Source organism: Canis aureus, chromosome 11 (genome assembly GCF_053574225.1).
Source record: "Canis aureus isolate CA01 chromosome 11, VMU_Caureus_v.1.0, whole genome shotgun sequence".
Taxonomy (NCBI): domain Eukaryota; kingdom Metazoa; phylum Chordata; class Mammalia; order Carnivora; family Canidae; genus Canis; species Canis aureus.
The window spans coordinates 44,897,487-44,921,612 of record NC_135621.1 but is presented as its reverse complement, the minus strand read 5'-3'; the positions used below and the strand labels follow the sequence as shown (position 1 = coordinate 44,921,612).

Sequence of the window (24,126 nt, the reverse complement as noted above, 5' to 3'; positions counted from 1 at the left end):
TTCTCCCTTTGTCTCCTGATTGACCCTGGTGCTTCCCCAAGAGGCCCTCTGTGTTGTGGTATGGTATGCACCCTTCTCTCGGGATCTGTAAGAATAACAAACTATCTTTTCAATGGCAGTCATCTTCTGATCTCTTGGTTTTACCATACCTGAGCCATAATAAAATCTATATTTTAAAACTACAGTCTACAGGTCAGCTAGGCAGCTCTTTTGGATTTCAGGCATCTGTGGTCATCTGTGGGTTCAACAGGCAGCTCTGTTGCTCTTCACTTAGCTGCCTTATTTGGGGGCTATCTGCTTTAGGGCTGTAAACATCTAGGATGTCCATGTCTAGGCATCAGGGCTCTCCCTCCCATGGTCTCTCACCTCCCTGCAGGAGAGCCTGAGCTTGTCACAGGGCAGTGGTTGGAATCCAGGAAAGTAGAAGCAGGTGGAACCTTTTCAGACTTCCAGTGGAAAGGACTTGCATCACTTTCCCTGCATCCTATTAGCTGAAGCAAAACACAGAGCAGCCCAGATTCATGGGGGAAAGAAATAGACTCTACCTTTTGATGGAAGATATGGCAATGTCACATTATAAGTGATGTGGATACAAAGAATAGTGGAGAAATGGAGACTTTTCCTAGTCCCTCTACCACAACACTGTTCTCCTCAAAAGAGTAAATTATCTAAAACATGTTTTTTCCCAAGGATGTTATAAAGATACATATTTTTTTTTAATTTAAAAAGAAAAAGAGACGGTGGCCTGTGTGTGGACAGTTCATTATTCTAGTAAGACTAGAATTAGAATTCCATTCTCTCAGTGGAATAACATAAATGTGAATAATTGGGACAAAATATGACATTGGGAATTACCTGGTGCCCTTGTTAAAATGCAGATTCCTGGCCCCAGAAAATCTAATTCAGTAAAGACCAGGATAAGGTCCAGGAGTCTGCATGTTAGCAAGATCCTTGGGGACTTGGTGCAGGTGATTCTAACAATCTCAGCTTGAAAAATGCTGGTGCCCCAAGTTTATATATATAAATATATATATATATATATTTATATATATATATATATATATAATGGAATATGGAATATTATTCAGCCATTAAAAAAACAAACAAGGAAATCCTACCATTTGGGACAACATGGATAGACCTAGAGGGCATTTTGCTAAGCGAAATAAGTCAAACACAGAGACAAACACTGTATGATCTCATTTTTATGTGAATCTTTAAAACAAAACAACAAACACAAAAAAATCAAACACCTAGAAAAAGAGATCAGACTTGTGGTTACTAGAGGTGAGGATCAGGGGGAGGGGGACTTGCAAGAAGGTGGTCAAAAGGTACACACTTCCAGTTATAAGATAAATAAATACTAGGGATACAGTGTACAACATGATGGCTATAGTGAACACTGCTGTACGATATATAGGAAAGTTGTTAACAGAATAGATCCTAAGAGTTCTCGTCACCATAGAAAAATATTTTCCTTTATTCTTCTCTTCTTTCTTTTCTTTTCATTGAATCTATGTGAGAAGATAGGTGTTAGCTAAACCTATTATGATAATCATTTGACAATATACTTAACTCAAACCATCATGCCATAGGCCCTAATTAAGTTTATATAGTGATATATGTCAATTATTTCTCAATAAAACTGGAAAAGATTTTTTAATGCTGATATCAAAAGATGCGTGTGTGTGTATGTGTATGTGCACACAGAGCAGTAATATCATCTCTATTTTACAAAAAGGAAGCTAAGGCTCTAAGCCTTAGTTCTGTTCAGTGGCCTGTGCAAGTTCACACAGAAGATTAATTGCAGATCTGGGGTTAGTACCCAAGTCTCTTGGCCTTTGACCTATGAGGTATGGTCTGAGAGGTACAGGGAGCCCCATTCCCCTTAAAACGACCCCCACCTCAGGCTTGCTGTAGTGCCTGAGCCTCCTGTCAGCCATCCTGGGTCTCCTCTGCAGTATCAGTAAAATCACTCTGCCCCTTCCATACCCAATAAAGGGGCTAGAATGGCTCAGGCATTGCAGAAGCTGGAGGTGAGGGGAATGGAGACAAACATCAAAACCTACTGACCTGAAAGCCTTACCTTTTAGCTTAGATTGATGTACTGTATTGGTTGCTAACTCCCAGCTTAGTTCTGGGGGAGCGTTATTCATCCCTTGAGAAGCAACCAATGAAAAGAGAGCAAGAAGGGATAAAGAATGAGGAGGAACGAAGACATTTCTATGATCATTTCTCTCTCTCCGTAGTAGTCCAGTGGGTGACAATGATGATGGTGATGATGGTGATGGCAGCCATCACTGTGCCCGTTTTATAGATAGAGAAACAAGGACTTACATGTGCCTCCTAGACCTGGATCCTGTCTCTTGGGCCTCCTCCTGCTATTTAACAAAGAGCAATCCCCAGATTGCATTGATTGGGTGTGATTCTTCAGAACCCCAGAACAGATATTGATGGTCTCCTCTGAAGAAATAGTAAAGTAAGAAATTATCTCACTTTTAAGATAAATTAAGTATTTAAACTTGATGTGAAAAAAATGACACCTAGGACATACACTCAGCTGGGAATTTATGAAAGTACAGTCCCACCCCTATATCCCTTAGATACAGCAAAAAGTTATTAGGACAACGGGGATGCACCTTGTGCCAGTCTGTCCAGAATTTTAACCACCAGTGTCCAGTCTCACCTCAGACAGATAAAGAGATCAATCCTCGTCAGTTTGCCATTGGTGTTGTCTCTGGGTTATTCCTCAGGACTCTGTGGTCACCTCAAATGGCATATCCATCAAGTTCTCAAGACAAACAGAACCAACAGGTGTTGTGTATATTATTATCTCTCTGTAGATAATGGATGGATGGATGGATGGATGGATGGATAGGTAGTAGAGGAGAGAGACAGACAGAGATTTCAGAAATTGGCTCACATGATTGTAGGAGTTGGCAAGTCCAAACTCTGCAGGGCAGGCTGGCTGGCTGGAGACCCAGGGAAGAGCTGGTATTGCCATTTAGATCTGAAGGAAGTCAGCTGACAGAGTTCCCTCTCCCTAGAGGACCTCCAGGACATCTAGGACTGGATGAGGTCCACACCCATTATGAAAGGTAATCTGCTTTACTCAAAGTCTACTGATGTGAATGTGTTAATCTCATCTAAAAATGCCTTCACAGCAGCATCTACTTTCATGTTTGTCCAGAAACTGAATACCATGGCCTAGCCAAGTTGACACATAAAATTAATAATCACAGCTGGGCAGGGAAGTACCCAGAAATGGGGGAGAGGATCCGTGTTTACGAACAGGCTTGTTGCTGATCTGCACTTGATGAGAGAAAAACAAGACAGAGATGTAGCCACAGTACCCCTGGTCTGGTCCTGGTCAGAATCAGGGTCAAGAGCTGATTCTTTCCAGTTGCATTTGAGCAAACTGGCTTCTTGCTACAGGTATGAGAAGAGGTGGCTCTGCTGACAGTTGTGTTACTCCATAAAGCACATCCTGCCCCAGACCCCACTTGTGTGTGCCATACACCCCATCCTGCCAATAGCACCACCAGCACACAGGGGTGAGTACACACACCAGCTCCCAAAGAGAACCACAAAGGGCCTTAGAGTGACCAGAGTTCTGGATTCATCTGTACCCATATACTCTGACAGTTGTGCCTTCAGCCAACTTGATCCCCCTGAGCCCTGGTCCTCCAAGTGTGAAGAATAGTTGAGGCAAGTCCAACAGGCAAGTCAAGCACTTTGAAACTGCGGGAAATATTAGAGTACTGCATAAAATAGGAAGTCTCTCTAATAGGCTTCCATCACAAAGACTCAAAGGCGAGTGGGGAACTATAGAGGAGGCAGGGGTTTGGGAGGAGACTTGTTGCCAGCAAGCCTGGGGAGAAGAAGAGAGAGAATGGGTGAGGAGGGAAGAAGAACTACAGAGGAAGAGGGGAGCTACTGACCCACAGCAGCAGTAAATTCTGGTTCTGGTCTCTAGAACAGGAGAAAGAATGAGCTGGAGATGCGTCATCCAGAGCCCTGGTGATCAGGACAGCGTGAAGGTGGCTGCTTAACTGGGGCCAACACAGAGGCACTAGGCATCATTAGCTGGATATTCCTGGCCAAAGTCATATATTTTTAGCCTTGGTTATCTGAATAACTTGCTTGAATAGCTCTAACCTGAGGTAAAATTTGATTGGAAAAGAAAGAGTAAAAACCTAGAGTGGGAATTCTGGACAGCAGGGCTGGCCTGGGACAACATCCGAAATTGGCAGCTGGTCTCAGCCCCTGTCTGCAGCTGACCTTTCCACTTGGTGTCCCCATACCCTACTCATTGAGGACCTACTGCAGGCAGGCCACTGAATCCTCACCATGGCCTGCAAAGTGGGGATGCTGTCTCACAGTCATTGTGCTCTTACCATTGCCTAGCACTCTCCTGACAGTTTAACAGCTCTCGTCTCATTTAGGAATTAAGAGTCGCACTTTTCAGGTCTGGAGATGTCACTTGAAAGCTAGTGATTCAAAAAATAAATTAATTAAAATTAAAAAAAAAAAAAGAAAGCTAGTGATTCCAACCTCCCTCTACCTCAGAGGCCCATATTAATTCCCTTCTTCCTGTTTCCGACAAAATACTGAGCTATTAAATCCCAGAGGACCCTAGTGCCCACCTGACCTACCCCCTTCATCATAGATGAGAGGAAACTGAGGCCCAAGGAAACTATACAAACTATATAAGGTTGCACAGCCGGTTGGTGGCAGGGTCAGGATTAGAACTCAGATGACCTCACCCCTAGGGTCTCTAAGATTTCTCCATGTGGAGAAGAGCTGATCCATTCCCACTGGGTGTAGGGACTGATAGTGGCTTAATTCTGCCATCCTGGAGCATCTCAAGTTTTAGTGAGAAAGGAAACTGTCAACCACTAGCCAAGTAGGGCATAAGAGGGTGAGTTAAAGGAGGTTAAAATTAGGAATTAAAGGAAACCATTCTTGGTTCTCCTCAGTTAATACTACATAGGCTGTCAGCTCTGCTATTTACTTTACTTAATAGTCTTGATTTGCATAATAATTCAGCCACCATACCACCTTAGGGTCTGGCTGGAATGATACACTCTTATAATCCTTGACATGGAAGGGAACTTGGAGACCATCTTATTATGGAATGGCAAACACAGGGCACTCTGCCATGCATGTCCCTCCCACACCTCTGCAAGGCAGACTAATTCCTCCCAGATCCTTTGCTCCTCTTTTCTCTACCCCCATCACTGCTGAGAAGGGACTGGTTCTGAATCCTTTTCAGCCAAGACCTGTACCAATGGATTACAGTCGATTAAGGCATTGATAATCGAAGTGTGATTGGTGGACCTGCAGCAGTGGCATCACCCGGGAGCCACTTAGTGATGCAGAACATCAGCCTCACTCCACAGCTACCAAATCAGAGTTGCCCTTTTATAAGTTTCTATGCAATCCACATGCAGACTGAACTCTGAGAAGCATAGGGTTTCTTCCCCTACTAAAACAGAGAGAATGTACTTAGAGTGATGGAACAGATACTCTTTAGAGGTAGAAGTGTAAGGGACGGAAAAGTTATGAGACTGAGGCCAGATCTTCTGGGTTAACCCTTGTCACTAACTACTGTGTGACTTGGAGTAAGTCACATGAACTAGGCCATTAGACTGGAACCTCTGTGGCCAAGTTCATGTCTAAATCACCTCAAAAACCCTGGTACCTAGAATGCTAAGGAAGAGAATTACCAGTGGGCTTTGGCTTCTTCCCTCACAACTGAAGGTGTACTAAAGAATGGCTTCCAGCCCCACAGCCATGTGTCCACAACACACTGACTCATGTCCTGGCTTAACTAACATGAAACAAGCAGAGAGCTAGCAGGGAAGGTGAGTTTCTGCCCATGAAAACTTCTTGTGAGTGCTGACTCTGGGCTGGGAAACTGTGGGTTAGGGACACTGGCCTTTCTACTGCTCAGCCCCAGAAACCTTGGTCAGGCCCAGCCAGCTTCCTGTGACCCTCTCCTTCTTGCTCCAGGCCTCCATACCTTCTCTCAGCTTCTCCACCACACCCTGGGATCTCTGCCTCTCCCCAAGCCTAGATATGTGCAAGACATTTTCCCCAATACCTCACTTCCCTGACACCCATTCTGTCAGGCACAAGAAGACCTTTTGGGGGTTCATCACAGGCAAATTGAGACTGGGGGTTACACAAAGCCCATGGAATTCCCATAATGCCCCCAGGGGCCTATAATCTTCAACTCCCGCTTTGCATACCTCACTTCCCATCCCTTTCCAGACTAAAGAGTCCATCTTGCTGGAATAGCTTTCTTTTACTCAGATGATTTGTGGCACTTAGCTTACCAGCCCCCATCTAGAGCCTCAGTAGGCTGCCTCAGGTCTTTGAAAACTGCTTCTCAAGGGGAGCCAACAGAAGACAAAAGAAAAGAAAAGGCCAGAAAGAAAGAAAAAGAAATGGCCAGAAAAGAGACAAAAGCACCCTTAGCTATTTGAGGGTCTTGATGTTAGCCTGGTAGTACCTGACATCTCTATAACACCTCCTACCCTCTTTGAGAGACCACCATTGGGTCTCCTCCATGGGCCTGGAACTCAGCAGCCTCACCATCCCACCAGGATAAATTCTGCCTAATGTTTTGGTAAAATAAGGCTGCTGGCAAAAAAAAAAAAAAAAAAAAATAAGACTGCTGGCTTCTTGGAATTCTCATGCAAACCAGTCACAGATTGACTTGATAGAAGGATATTTTACCTTATGCATGAGTTGGATGCTTAAACCAAAATTTGAGAAGTGTTGTAAGGTCACTGGAAAAAAATGAGATATATAAGAATAGGCACACAAATACATGCCTGCAAAATTATTCCCCAAGTAACCTGTTAAACTCAAAACATTTAGCAAATAAAGCAACCCGATCAGAACAGTTTCCTGGCCATCAACTTGCAGGACTGGGAAGGCTGCCCTGAAGGCTGGGTTCCTATCAGCCCTGCTTATAACCCTTTGGTGTGATTTACATGCTAATTATCTTGACTGCCAGTTCTAAAAATCAGCATTTCCAAGGCCTCTGAATGTGAAGTGACCAAGAATTCTGAGCTGACAGAAGGCATGTGTAGTTACCAGGTTGAGCCAAAGACCTGTCTCCAGGACAATATTCTCTAGTTGGCAATCCAGGGAATTGGGCTGTTCCAATGTAGCTGGATGGTTTATTGAGATATTCATTCAGTTTTATTACTGTTAGTGCCAATTGAGTTAATTTTCTCCTTTGACTCCCTTTTTGGAAGAACAGCCAGGCCTTTGAGTCCTGGAGGTCTTTGATGCTCTTGGCAAGGGAGAGAAGGATCCAGACTTTAATTTCTAAACCCTAGTCTCAGAGAGCTGTGAAGCTTGTTACCTGAAAAGGAGATATTTCCAGTGAATGAAGGACAGAGGGCAAAGGGAATGGTTCAACCTTGGAGGGTGGGATTAGGTAGGGAGTTGGTAAGGGGGGAGGGCAGGTGGCCTACATGTGCTGAAGACCAGAGCCGCAGTTATTCAGAGTGCTCATGAGGAAGGGTAGCTTCGTGGAAGGCTGGACTCTGGGTTCCTGCTACTCAACGTGTTGTTCATGACCAGCAATGTCAACATCACCTGGGAGCTCATCAGAAATACAGACCCACTGGATCTAAAGTTATATTTTAGCAGGATTGCCAAATGATCTGTGTGCACACTGGAATTTGAGAACTACTTCTCTAGGTTCTACTGCTTGAGAGCCTCAGCCATGATGCCCAGAACAACTCAGCACAAAGGAAGAGAATGGGGTTGCAACACTAGAACACTCCCCACTGGCCTTGGACAAGAGATTCAGGAACAGCAGTCATAAGCCTTTCCCCAATTTTCTGGATGTTGTAAATGCCAATGTTTCTAAGCAACCCAAGAGAGGGCGAGGATCTCAAAATACAAGTGAGATGTAATTTACCACCATCCGTAAAGGTGATGGCTTAAAGCAGAGTTGGTGAATTTACAAAATGTAAGGAACTCTGATGTGTCTTTCACCTGAGTGCTGTGGAAGAAATTTATAGCCTTTACTTGATTAAATGGATTTCCTGACAAGCTGTGTCTGAAATACCTACTCCCTATCATCACCACACACAATAGATTTTAATTCTTATTGTTGAAAATTCACCAAAACATATGTAATTAGTCAGTTTTTGCTGCATAACAAACTCAAGATCTTAGTGGCTTGTAACAACAAATGCTGCTTTTCCTTGTTGACCTCGGGCTCTCTGCAGGAATCAGTTGGACTTGACCCCAAGCCCCAGTTTGAGCTTACGTCTGTTCCACGTGCCTTCTCATTGCAGGACCAGCAGCTCCCCAAGGCACATTCCTGTCATGGCAGATGGCAGATGGCAGAAGCAAAGCATCCAAGCCAAACTACACAGGCATTTAAAGCCTCTGCTTAGCATCACATTTGCTCACAATTTATTGGCTGAAGGAAGTCACATGGCCAAATCCAGGTAGGTGTGGAAGTATATTCCATCTACTCTATTGAGAAGCAATGCAAGGTCACATGGCAAAAGAAGTCAGAGGGGGAGAAATGGGAACAGAAATCCTATTTTGCACAAAACATTAGCCCATTTTCCTGTCTTGGTAAACTTAATGAACCTGTGTAAGGCCATCTGGGATGATGATGGCTCTCACCAGCCAGGGACTCTCCAGGACCAAGAATGTAAGAAGGCACAGAGGTGGTTGTTTTTCCATAGAATACTGAGTCTGTTATTTTAAATATACCCTGTTCATTTCTTATGAACCTGATCTGAGGGCAGAAAAAAAAAAGAAACAGTTAACTTAAAGAATAATTTGTGTGGTCTGGTTAGTCAAGATTTCCTTAATTGAGTACAAATTAACTTTATTTTTTCAATTTAATGCTTATAAATTTTAAAGAATATTTAGTACAAATTCAGTAAAAGTTTCAAAGAAAATAGTATATTCTATAGTAATAACAGAAGGATAATGACAAAATTTACTGGATTCTTAGTATGTGCCAGACACATTTAATTCTCAACCAATCCTATGAATTAAGTAATATTATTATTACCATTTTACAGATCAAGAAACTGAGGCTTAATTACCAATTAAGTAATCTTTTCAGGGTCAGACAGCCAATCAGAAACATGAAACATTCTTGAACTGAACATCTCTTAGCTTTATTGTTCTTTTCTAAGAAATGAAAATAATAAACCCCACCCTGATATTATTACTGATAAAGATAATATCTATAACATCCAGGTATATTGTACAATTTCTATAAAAGATACTTATTTTAAAGGAACATAGCTTCTTGATCTGTAACAGGAAGACAATCATTCACTGTAAGAACAGTTCTGATAAACACCTCCAGAGAGGGAATAATAGCAGATAATCACCAAGTTATTAATTTATCCCAAGCTTCTTTCCAAATTACTAATTGAGGACTTGAAAACAATATTAAGGCAGGGTTGAAGATTTTCTAAGAAGGAAGTATTGTGCTTTCATCTCTTTCCTGTCATAGAAGGGGGAGATTTAAAACAGAGGGTGGAGAAAGAACTAAAAATTGGTGATTGAGCTTGCATCCATCTTTTCCTAGGAGCTAGCTGGTTGAAGGCTGAGGAATGGAGGCCTGACAGCAGCAAAAAGCCCACACACTAGATAAATCAATCATTACCTTATATTTTATATCTAAACTAAAGATGCCATTCCTGTTACAAACCCATTTTATAATCCCTAAAGATGTGCAGGATCCAAAGACCATAAAAGAATATTATTAGCAAATTGAGAAATTATATGAATCGATAGAATATGGTTCCTTGTGGAATGTGTTTTACAAAGAATCAACCACAGACCCCAAAGCCATTGAAAGGATAATAGAGAAATACTATGAAATTCCACGTACATAAATCCAACAAATTAGTTGGAATGGGCCAATTCCTTGAAATCCACAAAGAATCTAAACTCACCCACGATGAAATAGTTAATCTGAATAGTCCTGGAACTATAAAACCAGTTAAATGTATAATTAAAAACTTTCCACAAAAGAAATCTCCAAGGGCAGCCCAGGTGGCTCAACAGTTTAGCACCGCCTTCCGTCCAGGGCCTGATCCTGGAGACCCAGGATTAAGTTCCCCGTCAGGCTCCCTGCATGGAGCCTGCTTCTCCCTCTGCCTGTGTCTCTGCCTCTCTCTCTCTCTCTCTGTGTCTCTCATGAATAAATAAATAAAATCTTAAAAAAAAAAAGAAATCTCCAAAACAAGATAGTTTCACTGGCAAATTCTACCAAACCTATAATAAAAATATAGGTTTATATTATGCACTAATATGCACAAACTCTTCCAGGACATATAAAGGGAAGGAAAATGTCCCAACTAGTTTTATGAGGTCAGTTTTACCCTGATATCAAAATCAGACAAAGAGTGCAAAAAATTAAAACTACAGGTGAATATCTCTCATGAATTTAGATGCAGAAATATTCAACAAAATATCACCAAATTGGATCTATGAATATATAAAAGGAATCATACACCATGACCAAACAGGTATAAAAGCTAGGTATAAAAAGCTAGTTCATCATTCAAAAAATTATTTAAACTTATCTGCTATATCAATAAGCTAAGAAGAAATATATAATCATGCAATTTGAAATAGGAAAAGCATTTGACAAACTCCAAAGCCAACTCATGATAAAAACTCTCAACAGGTTAGGAATAGAAGGGAATCACTTCAACCTGATAAAGAGCATCAGCAAAATCTTTCAACTAACATCATAGTTAATGGGGAAAGACTGAATGCCTTCCCCCTAAAACTGGGAACAGGTCAAGCCAATGATGTCTTCTTTCACCACACTTACTCAAAATACTACTACTGGCAGTTCTAGGCTCTGCAATAAGACAAGAAATAAAAGCAAAAACCACATATATTAGAAAGGAAGACATAAAGCTTTCCCTATTTGCAGATTACATGATTATCTACATAGAAAGTCCCAAGTAATCTATCAAAAACTCCTGTAAATAAGTGAGTGCTTATTTATAAGTCTACTAGTACTTTCATAAAAAAAATATGATGGACTGGGTGACTTATACAACAGAATTTACTTTCTCAAAATTCTGGAGGCTAGAAGTCCAAGATCAAGATGTTGACAAGGTTGATTTCTGGCTTGCAGATTGTCAACCTTCTCACTATGTCCTCATGTGGCCTTTCCTCTGTGTGCAGGTTCCTGTATGCATTTCTCTTCCTCTTCTTATAAGGACATCATTCTTACTGTCTTAGGGCTCCACTCTTATGATCTCATTTAACCTTAATTACCTCCTGAAAGGCCCTGTCTCCTAATACACTCACACGGGGGATTAGGGCTTGAACATATGAATTTTGAAAGGAGAGAATTCAGTCCATAGCAATGAGTTTAGTCACATTCTAGGATACAAAGTCAAAACACAAAAATCTGTCATATTTCTAAATATTAGTATTGAATAATTTTTAAAAGGTACCATGTAAAAGAACTCCCCTTAGAAGGAAATATGTAGGTACAATTCTAACAAAATATACATAAAGCCTATGTGCTAAAACTCTGAAATACTGATGAAATAAACCAAAGAAGACCTAAATATATGTGGAACCAACGATGTTCATGGATTGGAAGATTCCACATAGGAAAAAAGCTGTTTTCCTCTGAATTGACCTATGGATTAAATGCAGTTTCAACCAAAATCCTAGCAGAATTTTTATAGATATTTGACAAGCTTATTCTAAAGTCAATATGAAAGGCAAAGAAACTAGAATACTCAAAAGAATATTGGCTTTTGAAGAATCCCACTATTCAATTTTAAGATTTATTTTAAAATAATCAAACAATATGGTATTGGCAGAGAGAGAGAGAGAGAGATACATATATCAGCAGAACACAATAGAGAGTACAGACATAGACACAAACAAATATGAATGGTTGATTTTTGCCAAACATACGAAAGAAATTCAGTGGAGATATGATAGTGTTTTCAACAAATGGTATTGGCATTCATACACACAAAAAAGTGAACCTCTATCTAAATCTCACACTTTATACAAAACTTAACTCGAAATGGATCATAGATCCTAAGGGAAAATATGCAACTCTAAAACTTTTCAAGGAAAATGTAGAGCATCTTTGTGACCTGAGGTTAGGCAAAGAGTTCTTAGACATTATAGCAAAAGTCGAATTCATAAAAGAAAAAAAAATTGAGGGATCCCTGGGTGGCACAGCCGTTTGGCGCCTGCCTTTGGCCCAGGGCGCGATCCTGGAAACCCGGGATCGAATCCCATGTCGGGCTCCCGGTGCATGGAGCCTGCTTCTCCCTCCGCCTGCGTCTCTGCCTCTCCCTCTCTCTCTCTCTCTGTGACTATCATAAATAATAATAAAAAAAATTGATAATTTGGACTTAATCAAAACTGAAAGCTTTGGTTCTGTGAAAGATATTCTTGAAGAATCAAAACACAAGCTGAAAACTGGGAGGAAACACTTGCAAATCACATATCTAACAAAGGGCTTGTGTCCAAGATATGTTAAAAACTGTCTTATTCAACAAACAACCCAGTGAAAAAATTGGCAAAAGACTTAAACAGACCCTTCACCGAAGAGAGTATATGGATGGCAAATAAGCACATGAAAGATGTCCAACATCATTAGCCAGTAGAGATATGTAAATTCAAACTATAATGAAATATCATTATGTATGTATTAGAACGGCTAAAATTAAAAAAAAATACTAACAGTGCTAGGACCTGGTGAGGATTCAGTAGTATGGAACTCCTATGTACATTGCTAGTTGAAATGTAAATTGGTGCAGTCACTCTAGAACAGTTTGGCAGTTTCTTATAAAAATAAATGTACACGTGTCATCTCACCCAGCAATCCTATTTTTAGGTATTTGCTCTGGAAAAATGAAAATTTATGTTCATTCAGAACCCTGTCCACAAATGTTTAAAGCTGTTCTATGAATAATTACCAAAAACTGGAAACAATCTAATGTCTTTCAGTGGGTAGACGGGCAAATAAAGTGGGATATCAATACATTAGCAAGAAACCATTATACACATAACAATGGGATAAATCTCAAAGGCATTATGCTGAGTGAAAGGAACCAGTCTGGAAAGGTTACATACTATATGATTCTGTTTATATGAGATTCTCAAAAAGAAGTATAGTGAGAGATAACAAATAAATGTTCATCAGTAGTCAAGAGTGAGGAAGAGGGTGTGTTTAGGGTACAGCAGTATAAGAGAGCTTTTTTAGGTGATGGAACTGTTCTGTATCTTTTTTTAAAGATTTTATTTATTCATTAGAGAGAGAGAGGCAGAGATAAAGACAGATAGAGAAGCAGGCTCCCTCTGGGGAGCCTGATGTGGGACTCGATCCCAGGAACCCGGGCTCACGACCTGAGCCAAAGGCAGTTGCTCAACCACTGAGCCACCCAGGTGCCCCGGAATTGTTCTGTATCTTGATTCTGGTGGAGGTTACCCTAATCCATTGGTGTGCTTAAACCCATGGACCTGTCCATATTTTTTAAAAAGTCAATCTTGATGTATACTAATTTTAAAAAGTCATATTTCTTGGGGGGGCAGATTTTTTAATCAGAAGTAATAAATATACATTATGGCAGAAACTATTATCCCCCTAATATCCATTCTTCCTTTCTATCTTTTAATAATGGAATTCTCTCTGTGTGTGAGTGTTGGGAGGACACATGGTTGCCCAGCCAGAGACTGGTTTCCTAGCCTCCCTTGCAGCTAGATGTAGCCATGTAACTGGATTTTTGCCAAGATAGAAGTACCTCCTTGAAATAGAGGCATTTATGACCTCTTACTTCTTCCTCTTGTCCTAGAGGTGGTGCTGATGAGCTACTCTCAACAAGGACAACTGAAGCAGCAGACACCTTAGACCAGTGCAGGGCCAGCTAGGACCCTGGGTGATCTCAGACTGGTAGGTAAGAGAAAAAGAAACTTTGAATTTATGTAGGCTAATGCATTTTGCAGTCTCTTTGTTAGACCAGCTTAATCCTTACCGTAATTAATACACATATTCATTGTAGAAAAATGTAAAGGGTAAAATAAAAGTCATCCACAGTCTCACCATCAAAGAGAGACACACTTTGATCTCACCTTGGCCTTTTCAATATGCTGGTAGGGTAACAATAAAAAAAGAAATCTTCCAAAGAGTATGAGCATATCTGGTATTGTGTAGATTTCTTGAAGAATCCTGGATTTGGGAGGTGAAGTATAGGGATAGAACTCCCCCTTAGATTGCAATGCTGACTCTCCTTCCCAGGAAATACCATTGTCTGGACATTGTTCCACTAACACACTATTACTCTGGGTCAGAGTAAAACCAGTTTCATAAGTAAAACCAGTTTCATAAGCAGTTCTTGTGGAGGACATGTTCCTGTAGTATCTTGAGTGTGAGGAATTAGTACAAAATCCTTAAAAGCTTGGTCTTTGGAACTGGAAAGTCATGGATCCAAGGCCTCATTCCACTTCTTATTTATGTGTGTAACTTTGAGCAGGTGTCTTAACTTCTCAGAATTTCAGTTTCCTCTGCTCTAAAATGGGAATGTATAATAGCACCTCCCATATGGAGTTGTTGTGTGAATTAAATGTGATGATAGACATAAAGGCATAACACTGGGTCTAGCACATAATAAGTTCTCAGAAATGGGAGGCCATTTGATTATTCATATGCTACATGTTGAGGACCTATAATATACCAGGCACATTTCTAGGCACTGGGGAAATAGCGGTGAGTAACAAAAAAGATCCTTGCTTGCTTGTATCTTACCTTCAGTGGAAGAGATAGATAATAAAATTCTAAAATAATAGTAGATCTGATGAAAGAGTGACTTATTGTTAATAAGGCTAATATTAGCTTAGGCATGTGTGAAGATGTATGGCTTCAGTTTCCTCCCTCAATTCTGCAAGGTCTGTGCAGAGAGCTGTGCAGGGTGGGTATGGACAGTGAGGACATTAAAGGGCTTACACAGGAGAGCTCGTGCAATGCACAATTTTGTGGGCCATGGCAGGTGCCATGCTCTCTGTGTGAAGTGTTCTCCATTGCTGAGAATGGCTGAAGCCTTCACCTGTCAGAGTCAGGCAGGAGGATGAGCCTGGAGTTCTAAGGACATGGGCAGGAAGTCTCTGGTAAGGTTTCAGATCTTCTGGCCCTCTCTTGGGGCCACTAGCAAATAGAGTTAATTTTTCCAATCTAATGGATGGCAGGTTGTTTCTGTTGAGAAAATATTTCTCTATCCATGGATCAAAAGCTAAACAGCAGCTCTCAACTTGTTGTTCAGCAGAATTACTTATAGATTTTGTTTAAAAATAGCACCATCCAAGCCACTGTATTCCCAGAAAGTCTGCTTCAGTGCAACTCAATGATGGAGATCAGGCATTCTTGTTCCACGCTGATTTAGAAGTGCCCCCAGTGGTCAGAGCCACTGGTTCCAGATACAACCTCCATCTTCAAATCAAATCAGAGACCACTTCTTGCCCCCAGGCAGGAATGGTCCAGATGCTGTGCCTTTGTAGAGCTAATTTGTCACTTCCATCCCTGGAGTTTAGATCACCCTGGATGGCTGTGATAGAGGAGGGACTAGAAACATTATTAGAGGAGAAGGAGGCTGCTTTCCAGTGGTGCAGAGTTCATCTCGGTCATGCTATCCCTCTAGCCTGGAACACTTGCTCTTCTATTCTTCATGGCTTCTGTAAGGTCTAACCGACCTTCAGACTTTCTACTTACAAACCTCCTGTCTGGTGACAGCAGCCCATAAGAGTCTCTGCTTTTTTTGAAATCTGGCCCATGAGTAGTGATAGGGTTTTACAACTTATAAAGTACCATTGCATATATTAATATTTTCAACACTTAGTGAGACAGATATTATTATAACCGTATTACAAAGGCAGAAGCCACAAATTTAGAATGTTGAATGATGTGCAAAGACCCCTGAACCTGTAACCAATAGGTCTGGAGCCCAGGTCTCCTTACTCCAGAGTGCTCTCAAGTCCCACCTTATACGGCAGATTCCCTTCAGCAGTGTCCTGCCACCTGTTCATTCATTTCTATAGATATCAGCATGATTGGTTTAATCTTCCCAAGTGCTTGATCATAAAAATTGCATTTTGTTTTCCTTTTCTGTTGTATTAAAATGGTTTATTCATGATAGTCCTAATTTGAATGAGTTTCTTAAACATATATTGTTCACCTAGCACCTAATTGAAAATTATACTATTTACAAAAACAAAATTGAAATTCATTATCATTTTTTAAGATTTTATTTATTCACGAGAAACATAGAGAGAGACAAAGACATAGGCAGAGGGAGAAGCAGGCTCCCTCCAAGGAACCTGATGTGGGACTCGATCCCAGGACCCCAGGGTCATACCCTGAGCCAAAGGCAGATGCTCAACTGAGTCACCCAGGTGCCCTGAAATTTGTTTTCTGGAAAAGATTGCTTGCATAAAATAAACACACTTTTCTAGCTTTAGCTCTAAGTTCTAATTTAGGGAGCCCATGTGGATGTGGGCTGGGCTGAGTTGCTCTTTCCCTGTTGGTTTGCTGTGAGCACAGAAAATTCAGGAATCATGAGGGTTTGGGTACTGTTGCTTCTTTAACAACACTCTTCATGGGATCACATTTTTCCCACACAAGTCTGTACATAGGCATTCATTTAATATAGGTACTGAAAGGTCTCAGGGTAGCAGCATGGCACTTTTCCTGGAAAGTCATCAGCTCCATCAATTCCACATTTTCTTAGAAGAGAATTACAAATGATTAATTAAAGGTACAGAGTCATCTGAAGATACATTCAGATGATTTGCATATTGAATAAAAAAAAACACTGCCTTTTGCCCATTCTAGATTCTATCATTTAAAGTGCATTGATCGAAATTACCAGAACTCAGTTAACTTCATTCAAATCCCAAAGACTTCAGCACAATAGTTTTGGCAAGGGACATTTCCGATTTTCCTCTCACATAGCTCAGATTTCTTCATCATTCACAGCAGTCAAGTTTAGCAGCTCTGCTGCATAGAGGGAACTGGTGGGCTGCCAGCTGCAGCATTGTGTGGATCTGGAGATATTTCCAATTAGACAAGAGTAGGAGGCACCTCCGAGAGAGATGGGAAGATGACTACTCCCTTTGCATTATGAAAGGGAGGAGAATTTGACCCTCTGGGGAGAGATTTCACAGTTGGAAAATAGCTACATCCTTATTCAGTTTCCTGCAAAGGATCCATGCAGTGGACCAAAACATAGGCCTTCCTTTCTCCATAGGCTGAGTTTGAAGTGAGCATGACAAGACCACACTGGACTCCTGCAGTTCCCAAAGCACCCCTGGCTGCCTTACATCTCTGGCCTTTGCTCAATCCCTCCCCTACACCAGATAGGAATAGCCATGGACTAGGCACTACAGAAGAAAGATGCATGAACTGGAAGATGAAGACATAGCAAAATAAACCACCCAAATGTAGAACAGAGAGGGGAGAACTTTAAAAAAACTTTAAAAAGTGAACCAGATGGGGATCCCTGGGTGGCTCAGCAGTTTAGCGCCTGCCTTTGGCCCAGGATGTGATCCTGGAGTCCTGGGATCGAGTCCTCTGTCGGGTTCCCAGCATGGAGCCTGCTTCTCTCTCTGCCTGTGTCTCTGTCTCTGTCTCTGTCTCTCTCTCTATCATGAATAAATAAATAAAATTTTTTTTAAAAAGTGAACCAGATAGCAGTGACTTGTAGGACAAATCAGGCAGTCTAACTTACATGCAATTAGAACTCCCAGAAAAGGGGGAAGAGGAAGAGGGGAAAAAAACATATATAGGAATAATTTTTTCCAAATTTTATAAAAAATTTATAAACCCAGAGATTCATGAAGATCAGAAATCCTAAGAAAGATAAGCACAAAGTAAACCACACCAAATCACACCATATATAAATTCCTGAGCCTTAACAGAAAAGATGGACGATAAACAAGCATGTGGAGAAATTGGAACCCTTACACATTGCTGGTAGGAATGTGAAATGGTACAGCTGCTATGAACAGTTTAGCAATTTCTCAAAAATATAAAATAGATTTACCATATGATCCAGCAATTTCATTCCAAAGTACATACCTAGGGGCTCCTGGGTGGCTCAGCAGTTGAGCGCGTCTGCCTTCAGTTCAGGGTGTGATCCCAGGATCTGGGATTTAGTCCCGTATTGGGCTCCCCATGGGGAGTCTGCTTCTCCCTCTGCCCATGTCTCTTCCTCTCTCTGTGTGTGTCTCTCATGAATAAATAAATAAATCTTAAAAAAAAGTATATACCTAAGATAACTGAAAATTTCAACACAAATGTTCATTGTAGCATGATTCATAGTAGCCAACAAGTAAAAGCAACCCAAGTGTCCATTACATGATGAATGGGTAAACAATATGTGGTATATCTATACAATGGAATATTATTTGTCCATAAAAAATAAAATTCAGATTGTATTATGCCATTTACATGCAATGTCCAGATAGGTGCAAATCAATAGAAACAAACAGTAGATGAGTGGTTTCCAGGGCCAAGAGGGATAAGGGAATGGGAATGACTGCCAATGGGAATGGGATTTCATTTTAGAGTATTGAAATTATTCTGGAATCCAATAGTGATTGATGCACAACTCTGGATATACTACAATCTATGGAATGTGAATTTTATGGCATGTGAATTAGATCTCAATAAAGGTGCTATTAAAGAAAAAAACAAGCTAAAAAAATAAATTCCTGAGCCTAAGTCATAAAAAGATCATCTTAAGAGCCAGAGTGCACGGGCTTAAGCCCTGGATGTTATACTCATAAATCATTGCACACTACATCTGAAACTACATATGTACTTTATGTTGGCCAATTGAATTTAAATAAAAAGAGCGAGCCAGACTAAAAATGTTGCTTTAAGTACAAAGAAACAAAGAGTGGCAATAAATTTCTAGTAAGAAATTGTAAAAGGCATGGAACAAAATGTCTAACATGATGAAGTATAAAAAGGGTCATCCTAGAATTATATACCTAGTAAATACCATTAAGAGGAAGAAAAGCTGAAGTCTTTTCAGATAAATAAAAGCTAAGATAATTCTTCACAAGCAGACCTGTACCATGAGAGAAGTGTTAATGATGAAGGAGCATGATCCTACATGGGAACTTGGATCTACACAAAGAAATGAGAAGCAACAGATTTTTAAATATCTGTGTAACTATAAAATACTTTTTATTATTTTAAAAAACAAACTCCTTAAAAGATAGTTAATTGTTTAAAGCAAACATAATGACAATATATACCAGAATTTGTAATATGAGTCGAAATAAAATACATAACAGTAGCACAAAAGATGGAAGGAAAAAAAATGGAGGTATATTTATATTTTTCTTATGAGTGAGGAAATATGATATCATCTAAAGGTACATTTTGATCATTAGAGATGAATATGATAAATTTCAGAACAAACTAACACACTAAAACAAAAGATATAGCTAATAAGTGAATGGTGGAAATACTAAGGAATAATAAAATATATTCAATATAAAATAGGGAGGAAAAGAAAAAAAGGAACAGAGGAGAAATGAAAAAAAAAACAAAATATAGAAAACGAATAATGAGATGGTAAGCTTAGGTATCAGTAATTACCTTAAATGTAAGTGGCCTAACCCTTACTGTCCAATACACTAACCACTAGCCACATGGAGCTCTTCAAATTAGCTTAAAATTTACTAAAATAAACTATTTAGCTCTTCAGTCACACCAGCAATGTTTTAAGTGCTCAGTAGCCACCTAATTAGTGGCTAGCATATTAAACAGATAATTTGTAACATTTGCACCATCAGAGAAAGATCTATTAGAAAAGGCTGGTCTAAATATTACAATTAAAAGCAAAATTATGAAACTGAATAGGAAAGCAAGAGCTGTCTTCCAAAATAAAACACAGGCACACACACACACACATGTGCACACATGTGTGGAAATAGAGAGGATCAAAAGGATGGAAAAAGATATACCATGCAAACACTAATTATAAGAAATCTGGAGTGGTTCTATTAATCTCATACAAAGCAGACTTCTGAATAAGGCACACAATCAATGATGAAAGGGAATATTTCAAAAGGATAAATGACTCATTTTACCTAATAACCTTTAATACTAAAGAAGATTTAACAACACTAAACATGTTTGTACTCAGAGATTTGGAACTGTACTGGACATATCTTCCTGCATGAGACAACATGAAAAGTTGGGGTAAAATATATGAAACAATGGTCTTCAAGGCATTAGACAGCAGGCAACAAAGGACAGTAGTTTCCTGAGAGACAGGAAACAAATAGGGTAAACCCCATAACTACCTCATCTACAGACCTTGGTGCAGGGATAGGGAGGACAGGTGGAGCCTGGTGGCTCACTGAATGGAGGACACAGAGCTGATGGTCCAGAGCTGATGGTCCAGCAGCTGGAGATTACAGGACAGAATGCCAGAGAAGAGAGATTGTATGAAGAGAGCACTCCAGAGATCACAGAGCTATACATATGTCAAAACTTTAAAAACTGTACCCTTGGGAGCCTTGTGGCACCCCACCCTGCTCGGCAGGGAGTCTACTTCTCTCCCTCTGCCTCTCACCCCACTCATGTTTTCTCTTTCTCTCTCTCTCAAATAAATATTAAAAAAAATAAAAAACTGTACACTTAATATGCACAATTACTTCATGTTAATTGTAGCTCAATAAAGCCCTTTCTTAAAAAAGATAAGGACATATGTGAGCAATTTCATGCCAATAAATTCAAACAGCATAGATAAAATGGACAAATTTCTTGAAAAATACAAATATCAAAACTGTCTCCAGAAGAGACAACTGAACAATTGTATATGTATTTAAGTAATTACAATTGCATAATTGCTGCATTTGCTCAAAGAAAATTATAGGCACAGATGACTTCACTGGAAAATTTTCTGAAACTTTTAAGGAAGAAATACCCCAATTCTACCCAATTTTTTTTTCCAAAAATTAGAGGAAGACACACTTCCCAACTCATTCATGAGCCCAGCATTACCCTGATACCAAAACCATACAAAGGCATTACAAGAAAAGAAAATGCGGACAAACATCATTCATGAATATGGATTCAAAAATTCTTAAGGAATCTTAGAAAATCAATTCCAGCAAAATATAAAAATAATAACACATCATGCATGACCAATTGGGTTTATCCCAGGAATGCATGTTTCATTTAACATTGGAAAATCCATTAATGTAACTCACTATATCAACAAACTAAAAAATTAATGAAACCAAATAGATTTAGGAAAATCAGTTGACAAAATTTAAAACCCACTTATGAAAAGTCTCTCAGCAAGGTAGAAATAGAAGAGAACTTCCTCAACCTTATAAAATGCATCTATGAAAAACTTGAAACAACTAATACCATCTTGAGAGTAATGATGGGTAAAGAGTATGCTTTTCTCCTAAGTTCAGAAATCTGATAGTGTACCCTTGTGCACTGCTTTTATTCAACATCATACTGGAGGTCATAGTCAATGTAATAAGGCAAAGCAAAAAAAAGATACAAAAGGCATATCAGATTGGAAAGGAGGAAATATAACTCTCATTATTTGGAGACAATATATTTGTGTACAAAGAAAATCACTAGAATCTGTCAAAGGAAAAAAAAGCTATTAGAACTGAATAACTGATTTTAGCAAAAGCAAAGGATGAAATTCACAGGTCAATAAACAAAGTGAATTGTATTTCCATATACTAGCAACAAACAATTGAAAATTGAAATTTTAAAACAATACATTTAGAGTATCACCAAGAAACAGACATAGTTAGGGATAAATTTAAGTAAAATATGTTAAAGAAATATATAGTGTACACTATAAAATGTTGCTGACAGAAATTAAAGAACACCCAAATGAATGGATAGTTGTGCCATATCCATGGGAAAAGATTCAGTATTATTAAGATGTCAATTCTTAAATTGATCTATAGACTCAAAACAATCCCAATCAAATTCTCAACAGACTTCTTTTGTAAAAATTAGGTAATGTTGAAATTCGTATAGAAAATGCAAAGAATCTAGATTATCCCAAGAATTTTGAAAAAGAATACAAAAGTTAGAGTACTTAATATTACCCAATTTAAAGACTTACAAAATGTACAGTGATCAAGACAATGTGGGTATTGGTGCAAGAATAGTTATATGGGCCAGTAGAGCCAAAAAATGAGTAGATATAGACCCACATGTCAATGGATTTTTAACAAAGGGGCCAGGATAATTCAATAGGAAAAAGAGTTTTTTTTCAACATACAGTATTAGAACAACTGGATATTCATATTGGAGGGAGGGGAAAGCTCATCACCTTCCTCCCAGCATAAACATATAAACTCAAAATAAAACTCAAAATGTATTGCAAACCTAAATATAAAAACTAAAACCATAGAGCTTTTAGAAGAAAATATTGGAGCATATCTTACTCATTGGGAGAAGATAGTGATTTCATAGACAGAACAACATCTATAAAAGGGAAAAATTATACATTACACTTAATCAAAATCTAAAAATTTTAATCAAAAGTGACCAGTAAGAAAATAAATAGGCAAACTGCAGATTATGATAAAATCTTATCTGAACCTTTATCTGAAAAAGGACTTATATCCAAAATAAATGAAAAACTCCTGCAATTCAGAAATAAAAATAATTCAATTTTAAAGAGTGGGATTAAAAGATACAAATATACATTTTATAAGAAAGATACACAGAGGTGCCTAGGTGGCATAGTTGGTTAAGCACCTGACTCTTGGTTTCGGCTCAAGTCATGATCTTGTCATGAGATCAAGCCCCACACTGGGCTCTGTGCTCAGTGTGGAGTCAGCCTAAGACTCTCACTCCCTCTTCCTCTGCCCCTACTTCCTGCATTCTCTGTCTCTCTCTCTCTCAAATAAATAAATAAATCTTTTTTAAAAATCCAAATAGCTAGTAAGCTTATGAAAAGATGTTCAACATATCAGTAATCAGGGAAATATATCACAGTGATAGAGCAGTGCACATCCACTAGAAAGGCTAAAATAAAAAAAAAAAAAAGATTGATAATACCAAATGTTACAAGGATGTGGAGTGTGGCAGACAGACTCTAACATGGCCCTCAGTGATCCCTGGTTCCTGATGTTCATTCCCTTATATAATCCCCTCCCTTTAAATGTGGGTGAGACTTATGTGGGTGAGCAAGGGAACGTGGCAAGAGTGATGTGATATCACTTTTGTGTTTACTTTATAGATTATAGCTTCTATCTTGCTAGCCAATTATCTCTAATGGCTATCTCCCTTGCTATATTTGATGAAGTAAGCTGCTATATGAAGAGGCCGATGGGGCAAAGAACTGAATGTGGCCACTGGCCAACATCCAACAGTTGCTGAAGCCTGACAGCCCACAAGGAAATGATTCCTGCCAACAGCCACATGAATTTGGAAATGGATCCTTACCCAGTTGTTCCTCTGATGAACCACAGCTCTGGCAACACCTTGATTGCAGCCTCACAAGAGACCCTGAAACAAAGGACTCAGCTAAATCATGCCAAAATTCTTGAACTGCATCAACTGTATGATAATAAATATGCGTTGTTTTAACCCTCTACATTTGTAGTGAGTTTTTATGCATCAATAGATAACCAATAGATGGACTGGAATTGTCACACAGTATGGTGGGAGTGTAAAATGGCATAACCATCTTGTAAAATAGTTTGATAAATATGCACTATGCTTACCCCAAGACCCAGCAATTGCACTCTAGGTATTTCCCCATGAAAATAAAACTATGTGTCCAAACAAAGGCTTGTACCTGAATACTCATAGCAGCTTTACACATACTAGCCCACAACTAGAAACGATCCAAATGCCCATCCATAGATGAATGAACAAAATGTGGAATATCCATACAGTGGAATACTACTCAATAGTAAAGGGGGATGAACTAATACATGGAACAACATTGATGAATCTCAAAACATCATGTTGAGAGAAAGAGGCTAGACATAAAAGAATATATTATAAGGCTCACAAGACTGACTTAGAGGGGTGATTACCATATTCTATATCTTGGTTACAAT

At 39.3% G+C, this 24,126-nt stretch overlaps 1 long non-coding RNA gene across 4 annotated transcripts in view; it reads left to right on the top strand.

The window, feature by feature from the left end:
* LOC144323058 (uncharacterized) overlaps positions 1–23,795 on the top strand; it is a 122,145-nt gene extending 98,350 nt beyond the window's left edge. For 3 of the 4 annotated variants that reach the window (XR_013388602.1, XR_013388605.1, XR_013388604.1), the window contains exons 2-4: positions 8,328–8,483; positions 13,857–13,954; positions 23,364–23,795. This is a non-coding gene — a long non-coding RNA (uncharacterized LOC144323058). Of the gene's footprint in view, positions 1–8,327; positions 8,484–13,856; positions 13,959–23,363 lie in introns of all 4 variants that reach the window. The other variant, XR_013388603.1, reaches the window with a different exon arrangement.
* Positions 23,796–24,126: the final 331 nt, after the last annotated feature.